Genomic DNA, 205 nt, shown 5'->3' on the forward strand with positions numbered 1-205 from the left:
GACAAGGGTGGGCAGTCCCCAGGCATCAGGTGGCAAGGGGTGGCACGGCGTGGTGTCAGCAGGAGGAGGGGTCGTGCTGCCCCAGCACAGCCCTCAGCACCTGTAAAAGCAAAGAGAAAAGTCACTGGGTCTGCAGGCTGCAAGGTGGGACAGGGATTGTCCCCAGAGGCAGTGACAAGTGTGAGTGGGAGACCAAGGGCATGAA

Source organism: Apaloderma vittatum, unplaced genomic scaffold (assembly GCF_000703405.1).
Source record: "Apaloderma vittatum isolate BGI_N311 unplaced genomic scaffold, ASM70340v1 scaffold33064, whole genome shotgun sequence".
Lineage (NCBI taxonomy): Eukaryota > Metazoa > Chordata > Aves > Trogoniformes > Trogonidae > Apaloderma > Apaloderma vittatum.